Consider the following 13,551-nt stretch of genomic DNA (forward strand, 5'->3'; position numbering starts at 1 on the left):
TCTGGGTGCACAATCTGGGAGAGGACGCATTTACTCAAACTCTTCCATGTCCACGTTGCTGCTGAGAGCTATTTGTGCTGTCACTATCTGCCCTAAAAAGAGAAAAAGGCCAGGAGAAAAATATACACCTTTTACTACTTGTACCCGTGTTACAGTTTGTACGATAGAGATGCAGTTCATTTTACTGGATGTTGCTTGCGTGAAGCTTTAAAACCTTGTGTGGTGTGTGCCAAACTCCCAGCTTCCACATTGAGTAAGTCTGTCTCTCTGTCTGGCTGCAAGCAGCCATCAAAAGACTTTTTCATATTTGCATCACGACACGTGCCGGTGCAGGTCAGCCCTGCCTGTTCGTGCCCTACAAGCTTTGCTCTGACACATCCGAGTTTAAACTGTTGTTTTGTGTCACAATCTGTCAAAGAAGGGAAACATCGGTAACAATCGCTAAAAATAATTCATCAGAGAAGCCTGGTAGAGACATATGTGTTGTGGTAAAATACTTCTTTGATTTTCAAATATTTTTACTGAGAAGATAAAGAATATATTGATTTGTTTGTATTAAAGCAAATTGAAAACATGATCTATATGCCATTTTGAATAATTTGGGAAGATATAACCAGTGTATTTTGATGCCAGGGCTCAGAAGTGATCCCAAAGAGGAAAGCTGATATATTTAGCAATCAATGCTAAGAAATTTCAGAAGGCATGAATCAGTTTCATAGAAACACACAATACTGAAACAGCCCCACAGTCACTAGAGAAATGTACTAAGTTTTTCCCTTGGAGACATAGATGATCATTTAATTAAAAAGAAAAAAAAAAAAAAAAAGGAAAACAAAAAAAAAAGATGCAGTGGAAGAACTGCAGTCTTACCAAAATCTTTCTCATTGCTGAGGAGAGGTGGCCCAAGAGCCAGTTCATGAATTTTGAATTTTTTGCTGTTTATTATAAAATCTATTTCATTTTTTAAAAAATACAAACTTCTGTCTAGTTTTGGGTCTGGTAATCTTAATCTACTGTATTGTATACAATTTTCAAGTCCTACCCACTCATTATCAGCAGCATGTACTTACTATTCCAACTCAAATGTATTCAGAAACTCAGAAAACTGTTTTTTAACTTATAATTTGTTACTGACCCATTCAAAGTCAACATTGCTTTGTTTGGCTTGAGCAGTGGGTATTAAGAAATAGTAAAGAAGGTTTAAGAAAGAATTGGAGCATGGGCTTGTAGCACATGGAAAACAAGTAAATCCGGGTTGCCACAGCACTATCTTCTTTACAAAACAAAACCCAAGACCCTGTAACATGAGGCAAGGCTACAGAAAGGCAGAGACCTGCTACCCTGGAGAAAAGACTGAGCAGTGAAGATATCAACTTCAAAGGTTAAAATTATTAGCATTTTAGACTGCAGCTCAAGCAGAAAGGAGGTTGAAGGATGATGATTGCTTGAGCAAAAAAGCCTGATTTTTTTCCTGTTTGTTTTTGAAGCGAGTTGAGCAGCATTCCACTAAGTAACAGGTTTTTTTCTGCACTATTAGAATTCCTTGTAAGAAACGAATTTTTTCATAGGTAATACTCAAGTCTCTGGCAATGTCTTCTCATTTGCCCTTCAATAATTTTCCTTGATGTGCATGTTAATGGTAAATGGTACCTTTCACACTTCTTACAGTTTTTACTGCCAAACAGCAGCAAAGTTCATGACAGTTTCTTAAAACTGTCTCCAGCTGGCTAGGAAGAGATCACTGAAATAATGCAAATCAAATAACCTTGATTCACGGACACTGATGCCAGAAGTTTAATGTATAACCTCAGTATATGTATAACCTTAGTATAATTATTAGATTGCAATTGGGAAGTCCTTGTATTAGTATAATTATTAGGTTGTGATCAAGAAGACCTTGTATTGTGTCAATGAAATTTATGATCCAACTTGAAAGGAACATCTAGGATGAAAGAAAAGAACTGATTGAATCTCATGGGAACCTAGCAAGTTTTGCCAAGAAAACGTTTTAAAAGAACCAAGGTGATGGGGTCATGAAGTATTTAGAAATCAACAGTGTCTCGGTGGTCACAAAAGCAGCCCTCTGACTCAAATAAGAAGAAACTACACATGTGCAAAAGAAGGAGGGACTAATGTAAATGGAAGGGAAATAATCAAATAAGTATGGAATTTCGGGGAAATGGAACACATATGTATGATTATACAGAATATAAGGGATGTGTATTTGAGGACAAGGTGAGCACATTAGGTGGAGACATCCCCCATGCTCCCAGCGCCATAAATAAAGAATGTCTGCCTTCTGAACTCCAAAACAAGTCTTAGAAAGTTTGTTCAACCCATTTTCCGATAACTCCCTCTGCTGCTTTTCAGCTTGTCTTGACAAGCACCCAGATGTGGGATATGAAGGCATGGACTCCAGTTGTGGTGCAACCAGAGATACTTTATTGTACAGAGAAGCTCATATTTATATCTCTGAGCCCGGATACAAGTTGCAGCTGCATGTACCACCAGGCTCAGGGCAGAAATCATTCATGCAGGTACACAGCTAGATATCACTACAAGCATGCAGACACCTATTTGCTACTGGATAACCATATTCATCTTTCTTACTCTCCTTCACAATACCCAGCTCTCATCTCCTGCCAGATCAGACATTCTCCATCCTCTTCTCATATATCTCTCCCCAGACATTCTCTGTCCTCCTTTCTCTCGTCTCCCATCAGTAATGTCAGACATCCTCCATACCCCCCTCACGCATCTCTCTTCAGACATTCTCTATCCTCCTTTCCCACACCCAGAGTGTCCACACAGTTCTTTCAACCCTTCTCATTGCTGAATACAGACCCACTCGTCTTGCAGCGGATTTTCTGCAGCTTTAGGATGCCAAATACAATATTAACACAAAATTTGTGCTACAGTGGTTGGCTATATATCAACAGCAGAAGCAATAGCACTGCGGGTACTGATATATTACTAAACCTATTTACAGAGAAGGAGGTGCTCCAAGTTAATGCAGTGCCTGCCTAAAGAACCCACACGCAAAATCCTCCATCCCAAGACAGAAAAAAGCATTGGACTCATGTTCCAGTGAAATCAAATTGTTCCATATATAATTGAAGACAGTTACTGTTGCTCGCCTGACACAGGATCGCTTGTTAAGCTGCAGTAATTATATTCTGGGTTGGAATCTCATGGTCCAGGGCTAGGTGAAAATGTGCTTTAATGAGTAGAAGAGCCGCTCAAGAATACATGCCACATGCCTTTATACATAGCCTCAGGCATTTACACATTACAATAGGGGGGTTTGCTAGAAAATATTGCCCCAATTAAGATTTTTCACCCTGGTTTATAGTGCATTTTTATGAGTTCTGAAGGAAAGCAGATTCTGGAAGCTCATGGTGAGAAAAGAACTTTGAAGTCCTTATGCTGTATATTTATATCCCCTCATCATACCCTGTGTGTACAGTCCTGTCAGGTAAGGAATTATTATTAAGTCCACTTCACAGAGCACCCAGATGAGCAAGATGACTTGTGCAAGGCCCTATAGGACATGTCTGACAGAATTTGGAATCAGAGTTCATTCTTTTTGTCAGTATGGAAACCATAGTATCGCTTCTCTACCTAGAATATGGGTGTGCATTTATTGGACCTTAAGACATCCATCGTTGCATTTCCTAGAATAAAAGTTATTTGCTGTGCAAGCTGAAGACTTGTTACACTCCAAGTCTTACAGGTAAAACGGGACACACTGTATAAATGGAGCTGAGCATTTATTGTTAGTCTAATTTGACATTCCAACCAATATCCAACACAGCATTATCGTTAGCCCAGTCACAATACTACTACTGTTTGTAGTCCAGATTAATACGGGGAAGTCTCACTAGTAGAATTAAAATAGTTACACACAAAAATCTTCCAGATACGTAGCCCCTTTCTCTGGTCATGCCCCTCTTCCAGCATCCCTGCGGGCAGCCCCAGCCAGCAGCGGGCAGAGGGGCTGCAGTGGGTGGTACCGACAGACCAACATCCCGGGTTCTTCCTCAGGAGGAGGAGGATGCTGGGGTGGAGGTACTTTCCTCCTTGGTCTTGGAGACTGCCTGCTTTTATTCTTACATATTCTCTTCATGCAGTCTGCGTATGTGAATTTGCTCTTCATCGGTTCTCAATTGTTCAGTTAACTGTTCTTTCTTTTAAATCTGAACCGGTTTGACAAGATGACCCTCCCGTGATGACATTGTGGTTTGTGTTCATAGTTTGGGACCTCTGGTACCATCCCATTTTTGATTCTTGGGCCTTCCATTTTGTTCTAGGTTAACAGATGACACAGTCAACAAGAAATAGCTACACATTGTCACAACAAACTGAAGCTAGTCTAAACCTAACCTGACCACTAGGTAATTGCTGTCTGCTAAAATAAGGCAAAGTCAGCCTAGGCCAACATAACCCAGCCACGTGCTAAGACCCTGCCCTGTCAAGGTGGTGCAGATCCTGCAACCTTTCACTTGTAACAGCACAAATGGTATTTACTTGGCTGCAGATTAAATCCTGACGCTTAGGGAAGGCACTGCTGTAGGCGAGGCATTCTGTAATTGTCCTCTGCAAACATACCAGAACATGACTTCCTATCTCTTCTTTTTATCTGACATTAAAAACTGTCACAAGCAGAATGCTTATGTAAATTAATCACACATTGGTAGGGAGGCAGTGTTTTCCATGTTCCTAAAATGGCATTAAAATGGAATTTGCGAGACCAAATTTATGCCTTTCTTTTCTTTTACAGTAACCGCAACATTCCATAGCGTTTAGATTTTTCCAAGGTACTGTTCACAATGCTGCTATTTTTTCTGATATTCTACTCATCTTTTCCTGTGAAACAAAATATCTTCCAGGCCAGTCAGGAAGTATGAAACTAGCCTCCTAGGTTTTTTCCTTCATTTTTGTAACCTATTTTCTGTGGAACTGTGTGTTCTGCAGAATTTAAGACTTATCTTTATAAAATGTTTTGTGAGCTCTGGATGGTAACTTCTGTACAATGGTGTAATATTACTGCATAACATTGTATGTATTGTCACTGGGTTTTCTTTTCCTCTAGGATTTAGTATGTTATGAAAGCTCTGTTCCTTTGGCATAGTTTCAGCTAGAGGAAGATTAAGATGAAATTTAAAGGGCTATCTTAATATATAGAATTATTATATATTAATGGAAGTAAATTGAAGAATAAACATATTTTAAATTTTTTACAGGTCTCCTCATCTTAAGGTATAAGAAAGAAATTTTTTACAGTGTGAACAATCAGTCCCTGGAACAACCTCCCCAGGGATGCAGCAGAACCTGCATTGCTGGAGGTTTCCAAAATGCTACTCGGCAGGGTGCTAGATAACCTCATCTAGGCTCCCTCTCCCACCAAAGGCTGGATGAGATGAACTTTGAAGACCCCTTCCAGCCTGGGCTCTTTTTTTTTAAATTTTATTTTTATTTTATTTTATTCATTTTAATATTTATTTTATTATTTTTATTATTACTGCATGATTGGACTGCAGGGAAAAATAATTGTTTTCTAATACCCTCATTGGCAGTAAATGCTGGGGGTGTTTCAACTTAATCGTTATTGTGACGACTAAAAAGTGAAAAATCCCCATTTTGGTTTTGCTCTTTACCTTAAACAACTTATAAGAATGAAGGAAATACCTATGCTTAAGTTTCAGTACTGTAGCCTTTCCTTTAGTAGATTAATAGCTCCTGAGGGATGCCTGAGTCTCGGGCCATGAGCTTTCTGATGACTCCTGCATTCTGAACTTTCTAAGGTGAAAAAAAATGAAAAAATAAAAAGTCATAAGGGTTTATTTCCAGAAAGAAGTGATGCAGGGGATAAACCATACCCTCTCAGCTCCAGTCAGTGACCTGCATGCTCTAAAATTTAGGAGGGACATTTTATTTAGTAAATATACAACTATTCTGTTGCTGGGTGGTATCTGGGGAATTTTTACCACCACTGTTCTCAGGGTCTTTAGTTTCTCTTCCATGAACATCAAGAGTAGCGAAAGCACCATGGACTTCACTCAACTGAGAATACACACAGGGTTTTGGATGCACAGAGGTTTGCACCACTGTGGCAACTGCACTGACATCAGTAACTGAATAAAAATGAAAAAAAAAACCCAAACAAAAAAACAACCCAAAACTGAATAAAAACTGAATAAAATCTGAATAATAACTGAATAAAAATGTGGTTTGCATGTGGTTTGCCCTCTTTGCCATGGCTGCCACTGGGATGGGGGAAGAAGGGAAGGAAGGGGAAATCATAAGAGGTGAAAAGAGGTTTTTGTGTCAGTGGAGGGCAAGTGGGCTGTGGAAGCTTTGCTGAATTTTCACTTTTGAGTTTCACTTCTGCAGAGAGACCTTGCTCCCAATGACAAGGAAGTCTAAAGCAGATAGCTACGTGCCCAGTCAGGGAGAGAACCTGTGCAACGATACGTGGCTGTTGTTTAGAGGAGCCACGTAACCAGAAGAGCATGGTGACCTGCAGAATTGCATAAAATTTGTATCACATTCTGCAGAGTATTCTGGGGTTTTTAGATAGTGTGATCTGCAGCATGGAATTTGGATTCTGTTGCCTGCTTGTGCTATAAATAAATAGATTCATAAGCCTGTGAGAGTGCTGTGGAAAGCTTGCTGAGATATTTGAATAGGTAGCATTCAGACATTAAATTAAAGAGATCCCCTCTGCTTTTGAAGGTAATTGGAATATATCACAGCTATATTGTCTTCCTCTAGTAGTATGACAGTAAATATGTAAAACAAATGTGCCTTTTTGGAGATAAGACTGTTTTCTCGACAAACTGGAATGGACACAAGGGCAATCTGTTTTCCACCACTTCTAAGTGACTGGGGTTGGGTATAGCACTTGGTAAAGAGTAAGTAATTCAAGAAGAGAAATTCTGTCAGCGACTCTGGAAAAAGGCAAAAGCCTAGATGCAAAGCAAGCAAGCAGTCGTGCAGCCGGAGGAAACGTCCTGCATGGATGGACGGACACCGAGGTGTGGTGGCTGGATGCTCAGTCCTGGACAGGAGTGGCCATGCCAGCCATGCTGTACCCCTGGGAGGGAGGGGATCGCACTGGCTCCCTTGGAAGTTCCTGGAGGATGGGGCAGCAGAAAGTGTCCTTTTTAGTAACCACTGTCATGAGTTGGTTTTGAGAGGTTGTGTCACATAAGGGGAGAAGAATAATTTGGAAAAGCTTTTTGCCCCTCTGCACCCATGACGGCCATGCCCGCTGTTGGCAGTAAAAATAAATACCTCCTGCTTAAAACTTGGCATGGACTCATTACACAAACAAACACAGAAAATCCTGCCAATCTCTTTTGGTGTGCAGCTAGCAGTCTGCTGGTGCTGAAACCTGGATGAGAACGTATTTTAGTTAGGTGTCCTGGTCAGCCTGCACAGATTCTTGTCCGGTCTCCTGATGTACAAACGTCTCCTGGCCTTTGGGCATCTCTTCCTAGGAGCATTCGTCTTCCTCTCTGTCACCAAGCCTGTCACCTCTGTTTCTCATGAAGTAAGGCTCAGTGCCACTCTTGCTAAAATCTCATCCCATCCTCGGTGTTGTACATGAACACGTTTTTTGCTGATCATAGCTTTGCCTTCATGCTCCAAAGCAGCTGATGGCCCATTGCTACTGTTATTTTCATGATTGGCTTCATGCATCTCAGTTATCACAGGGGTTTTGGCATTCCCATATCATATCATCTGCAGGCAGGCTGCACCCCATTAGGACATACTGGTATGGAAGCATAGGGACATGGATCTGAAGTTGTTGGCTCAAAATTAGCTGAACCAGAGCTGGGGCAGATTTATGGATTTACTTCAAAAGAATACAAAAGGATGTATCTTTGTTTTAGCATTATTATGGGTTTCTCCCAGGATAACTCATCTCTGACAACAAACCCCATGTTTTCATTTGTTCTGTTGCCACCAGCTGTTGGTTGCTCTTTCTCCAGATTCCTTTAGGTTCTGCTGCTGGGGACACTGAGCAGTCCCAGCCTGCACCAGTGAGCTTCAAGTAGTCCGTTTCCCCAAACCTTCATCATCATCTCTGTTCTCCACCTTCCTCTTTCCTCCTTTGACCCCACTCCTCCTTGCTCAGCTATTTTGTCTCCAAAACAAATAGGTTGAGACGACAGGTGCAGAAGGAACACATTTTTTTACCCTGGTCACACCTATTGCTCTCCCTACCCACTCTCTATTGCTCGCTTGGCTCAGTTTCTGCCTCTTGTAACAGTACTTGAACTGCTCTCGCAGGAGTGACCACACTTCATGTACACAGTCTTGAGCTGGCTGGGTTATTCCAAATTGTTTCACAGCCATAAAAGGAAGTAGTAAAGGAAGGTCAATATTGGTGTGGTACTAAATGAGGTTTATGCTTCTTCAGCTTTAATGCTGCTATAAATAGCTGGGTTAAAGTCTAGCTAAGAGTCATCCCTAGACCAGTCTCTCCATGCACAACAGGCCTTGTGATGTAGAAGAATATATTGCTTTCCTAAGAAGATACACAATGCTTGCTGTCACAGGACTCCAGGTCCCCACTCAGGACATACTGTGCCACAAATGTTTTGAGTGTAGAAAGAATAACACTGAAAAATGGCTGTGCTGGTAGCAAACACAAGAGGAACAAAAAACTTTGTCTTGGAAAGAGCACCAGAAATTGTGTGTGGATCACTGACAACTGCTTGTACAACCATACAGACCTCTTCTAAGAGGCCTGTAAAATGCCTTAATAGGCACTCAGGTGGTTTACAAGTATACTAGCCTGTATGATGCTGACACAGGCAAGGTTAAGCAGTCAGGCTTTAAGGAAAAGGAGTACCAGGAAGGGATATCAGGCAAGAAACATTAGGCAGAGGTTTTTTTTTCAGCATTTGGGCAACTAGAAGCAAAATAATAAAACAGGCATGCATTTGCCATTAGTTGTGTTGCATTATCCTTTACTTATTATGTGCTTAAGATTCCACTAAAAGTTGTTTTAAAACTATTATTCTGAAGCACCTGATTTCTCTGAGACCTTTTTCTCGACCTCAAAAATAAACTAGAGTAAACAGAAGTTCATCAGTGGTATTACTATGTCAGTTTGGAGATAGAAAGTCAAGGAAACATTCTGAATTAGTCATCCTGGTAGAAGCTGTGACTTGGATATGTCCATGAAACCACACTTACACCACAAGCTCTTGCCCTTATAGCTGTAAAAAGACGCTGTTTATGGCCAGTGCATTTTTGTTGACTCTCTCGTGTGGGCCAGTTATACCAGGAAAAACATGTTTTTCCATGTATGGTGTCAGGCAGCAGCAAGAGCCAGCTGCTCCCCAAGGGATGAGGAGATGCGGGGATCCCCAGGGGACCAGCTGGGCAGGGGCTTCCCCAGCCAGGGTCCATCCATGAACCCCCAGTGAGGGAGCTGGGCAGGCTGGGGAGCAGCTGGGTGCAGCCGCCAGCCCAGGGCATTGGGCAGCTCCGTGGGGACAAGCTGAGACCAGGATGGGACATCAGCCTGTGGGTGGGAGTCAAGATCAGGCTTGGGGAGGGAATATACATAATGTCAGACACAGCCCCGTGATTGCTGGGCCTATGGGCTGGGGGGGACAGCCAGGTGAGGTTGGTCAGGGGTGACCCCAGGGCCCTGACATATGGGATAGTTTACTTGGGTCCTCGTAAGTAAGACCTTGGAGAGAGAACAATGTCTGTTTACCATTTCAGGTTGCGTCAGTGTCGGGTGCATGTTGCCGCTACAATAGATGCAGACCTTCAGTTGGGAGCCAGGTGTGCATCCCACCAGATGCAGGCCTGTGGTACGATGCAGTAATATCTGAGCCAGGCTCAGTGCTGTACTCTCAGGAGCCAGGAGGTGCTGCCTGCTCAGGAAAGCAAGAGCTGCCGGTGGAGTAGCTCCCCCAAGCTCAGCACAGCTGAGGGCTTGCGACACAGGCTGCAACTCTCTTTCCTGGATGTGTTACGAAGGGTGCTCTTCCCCTCAAAGTGAGGTTTTCCCATCACTGTGAAAGGAGCAGAGCTAAAAAACATGGTTTCTAGCATCAGCCTTGTGCCAAGGCCCATCCCTTCTGTGCACCTCCATCATGAACTCTGATACACGGGTTTATGTGTGGAGTGACAAGGATGTGGAAGGATCTGTTACTCACTCTCCCATCCAAAATAAATGTTTTCCCTTGCAAATGGCCCCACACCAACGCCTCTACTCTACAGCTGCCACAAAAGGGATGTAGGAGCTAGGTAGAAAGGGCTTTATACATAATTTTATGCTGCCTTGTGGGACTTCACGAGCACCTCCCACCAGTGCTCCTTCTGCACCAAAGCACGCTGCATCACCCAGCATGTCTAACTAGTTACTTGTTGGAGTGCCTGTGCACTCAGACACGCAGTACTGCCTCCTGAAGTCACCATTTCCAGTTTCTGTTCCTTCTCCTCTTGTTTAGAACCAGGAAACAATTAATTTGCAGACTCAGTAATTCACTGGCAATGTGCGTGCGTGGCAGGGATGCACGACGCGAGAAGGAAATGCCCCGCTGCACACCAGCAAAAGGCTTAGACGCTGCCAAGTATCATTTTTACAATGGAGTTTAAAAAAACAGTTTCATTTTCAGTCTGTGACTGGCTGGACAGACACACCCATGGTTGACAAACAGATGTAGTAGCAAAGACTGTTCTGCCAATGTTCAGGTCAGAGTCCCTTGCAAGCCACAAAGCAGTGCCTTCCGCTTTCTGCATCAGAATTGGAGTGGGATGGTCCTTGGTTTCTCTGCGCTGATGTGAAACACCCCTAAATAACAATGATAGGAAGTTCAGAGGTTACATGAAATGCCAGCCACATCAGTTCGCATCAGCCACCCATTACTCTCAACTTCTATATTCTGTTGATTCACACAAGCGCTTTTACTGGAGTAAGAACTGCAAAATCCCACCCGTGGACTTTGATTTCCTTAAGTCTTAAGCAAACAAGATCACACTGGGGAGCATGCAGTTTTCCCACTTCTTATGGATGGCAGCTCCAAAACAACAGTTGTGTTGTGGCTGTACTTTTGATTGGGTTTTTTTTGTTGTTTTGGGGGGGTTTTTTGTTGTTTTGTTTTGAAAGTGCCTTTGCCCCCTTATTTTGATGCACTCTGCTTGCAGCAAAGTGATAAAAACAACCACTCTAAGGTTAGCATTACTTCATTTCTCCAGTCCCTAAACGGGTAGCAGGATGATTTATGTGAAAACTCAGCATGGAGGACAGATGATTAGGAGAAATTCATTTTTGTATCAGAATGTGGTGGGTTGACCTTGGCTGGATGCCCACCGAGCTGCTCTACCCCTGCTCCTCCTCAGCAGGACAGGAGGGGGAGAAAATAAGATGGAAAAACCCTCGTGGGTCAAGATAAAGGCAGTTTAATAGAGCAAAAGCAAAGGCTGTGCGGGGAAGTGAGGGGAAACAAAAGGTGTTCTCTATGGCCCATCAGCAGGCGATGTTCGGGAAGATGTTCCCGGCAAGATGGGCTACAGGGTGCGGGCGGCTGCCGGGGAAGGCAGCTGCTGTATTAAGGGATGCCCCCCTGCCCTCCTCCTTTCTCTTGGCTTTTATTGCACAGCTGACGCCGTACGGTACGGAATACCCCTTGGATCGGCGGGGGTCCCCTGCCAGGACCTGCCCACCCCAGCGCCGGCTGGGGGAGGCGGGAGGGAGCGTGGGGGCTGTGCCCAGCACCGGTGTGCAACCAGCACCTTCTCAGTACCGGTAGAGCACACGGTGCTGGGGGGGCTGCTGGAGGGGGGCGGTGCGTGTGTGTTAACCCCATCCCGGGGCCGGCGCAGGGGAGACGGGCGGACGGCCGTGCCCGGTGGCCGAGAACCACGCCACGAGGACCGCGGCCCACGGGAGGGTGAGGCTGCCGCGCGGGGCGCTGGGGGTGCTGCCCGGCCAAGCGGAGCCCTCGCTCCCGGGGCTGGCGGCGCACCGCCGCGCACCGAGGCGGGGCCGGTCCCCCGGGCAGGGGCTGCCTGGCGGGGCGGCCGGTGGCGGGGCGGGGCGGGGGGTGGGGGTGGCTCTCCCCGCTTTCCGCGTGTGCCCGAGGCGCCGCTACGTCACTTTTTACAGAAGCACCCTGAGATGGCGGCGCGGTGCCGCCCCGCGCCCGTGACCCCCGCCCCGCGGGGCGGCGCCTTCGCGGTTTCGATTCCCCGCGCGGCGCGGCGCGAGCGGCGGGGGCGGGGCGAGGGCGGGGCGGGGGCGGGGCGCGGGGGCGCCCGTGTTTAGAGGCGGCGGCCGGTACCCGCGGCCCGGGGCTCTCGGCACGCGGCGGCCGGCAGGTACGTGCGTCCGTGCGCTGCGACCCCCGTCCTCGGTCCTCCCCCCTCCCGGGGTTTGTGCGCGGGGGGCGCAGCGGCTGCCCCGCTCCCGCCAGCACGGCGACGCCGCCGCGTGTCTGCGGCCGCAGCGTGCGGGGTTTTGGGGGGTGCGTGTGATGGAGCGCCGCCGCCGGGCTGCCCCCCCCGCGCCCCTCCGCACCGCGCGGTTCTTCGCGCACCGCGGGGCCCGTGGGCGGCGCTGCGGGAGCCGTGGCCCCTCGGGCCGGCGCCCCAGCTCGGCGGGGCCGGCGGAACCCGCGCTGCCGCGGAGCGGGGGTGCCCGCAGCCCGGGAGCGGGGCCGTGCTTCCCGGGCGCGGGGGGGCTGTGCCGGCTGGGAGCCCCGCCAGGGAATGTGTGGGGAGCTTGAAGGAGGGAAGCGCGCGTTCCTGCTGCTGCAGGGCATCTGTGTGTGGGGGGTGTTAGCCAGGTACGGCTTGCACCGAGGAGCTGGGGGGAGGTGTGGTGGAGTGGCCGTGCCTGGAGAGAAAAGAGGGAGCCCGTTCGGCACAGCCCTGAGCTGGGCATTGCCTTCGATGGGCTTGGAGCCATTCCCTGAAAAGCAAAAGTCGTGTACGAGGTCGTGGAGCGGTCACCGGACAGAACAGGCTTTTGCATTTGGAAAGGAGTTTGGGCACAGCGCACGCTTCAAAAAAAACACCACCCCAAACCCAACCACCAAACCCCAAAAGATCTCTCATCATTCTCTGTGGGTTTTTTTACACAATTTACAGAAGAATAGCATGATGTTGATAGAGTGACTTTGCTGCAAATGGGAAGAGGCTTTGCTTTCCCATGAAAACACGCAGGAGGGAGTGTTTCCTGCCAGTGTTTTTACCAACACGCAGTTAAACTTCTCAGGCGTTGGCTGTGAATGGAAAACCTCGCTGTTAGGGGAATCTTCCTGTTTGGGGTTTGTTTGTTGGTTTTGTTTGTTTTTCATTCCAGATGCAACACCATCTTGAGCTAATGTATACAAAGGAAATACTGAGGCTGTTTGTTGCTGTTGCTTTCTGACCCGATCAGCTCTGTTTGATGACAGGAACATTGCTAGGCTGAGCAAACAACTGCAGCAGGGTCAACGCCTCCCTCCTGGACTGAGTTAGGTCTTGTATGGCTGAGCTAGATCAGGGATTTCAAGACTGTTGTTGTTTCGGAGGATA

General features: G+C 46.3%; 1 protein-coding gene across 1 annotated transcript in view; it reads left to right on the forward strand.

Annotated features, from left to right (window-relative positions):
* The first annotated feature begins 12,262 nt into the window (after nucleotides 1-12,262).
* The window catches only part of TRANK1 (tetratricopeptide repeat and ankyrin repeat containing 1), a 65,784-nt gene continuing 64,495 nt past the window's right edge, over nucleotides 12,263-13,551 (forward strand). The window contains exon 1 of the mRNA XM_055707472.1: nucleotides 12,263-12,351. The gene's annotated coding sequence lies outside the window, so the exon portion shown is untranslated. The remainder of the gene's footprint in view (nucleotides 12,352-13,551) is intronic.

Source organism: Falco cherrug, chromosome 4 (assembly GCF_023634085.1).
Source record: "Falco cherrug isolate bFalChe1 chromosome 4, bFalChe1.pri, whole genome shotgun sequence".
NCBI lineage: Eukaryota > Metazoa > Chordata > Aves > Falconiformes > Falconidae > Falco > Falco cherrug.